The following is a 586-nucleotide window of genomic DNA, read 5'->3' as shown; positions in this document are numbered from 1 at the left end:
TAACTTGGGTTGACATCTTGTCTGGGCTTAGTTTAATAAGGGTCCTGAGTGAATATTGTACAGAAAAGAAGACTTGATATTTTGTATTTTCATTGATATGTCGGTTTTTAATTTTTGATAATGTGTTTGATGATGAATTTTGTGATAGTATCTTGAGTCATCTCCACCAGCTCCTCCTCCATCTGCTCCTCCCCCTGCTCCTCCTCCTCATCATCCACCTCTTCTTACTCCTCATTCTCCTCCTCCTCCTCCTCAACCTCGACTCATATCAGAGCAATACAGTGGCGCATACCAATTAGGGATGGCTTTGAGGTCACTTTCTGTTTGACTTCCTCTCTCTTCAGTGCAAGTTTGACTTCCTTTCACTCTGCTCTTTGACTTTGGACTTAGAGGGCACTAAGTCCAACACAGCTATAATGGAACGGACTTAACAATGGATAAAGCCAGCGATAGTACTAAGTAAGAAGTGGGAGAGGAATAAGAAGAAGAAGAAGAAGGCAAAGAAGAAAAGAAGAAGAAGAGAAGAAGAAGAAAAGAAGAATAAGGAGATTGATTGATTGATTGATTGATTGATTGATTGATTGAT

This window comes from Nilaparvata lugens, chromosome 14, assembly GCF_014356525.2.
Source record: "Nilaparvata lugens isolate BPH chromosome 14, ASM1435652v1, whole genome shotgun sequence".
In the NCBI taxonomy this organism is placed as follows: Eukaryota; Metazoa; Arthropoda; class Insecta; order Hemiptera; family Delphacidae; genus Nilaparvata; species Nilaparvata lugens.
Note: the sequence above shows the minus strand (reverse complement) of the source record.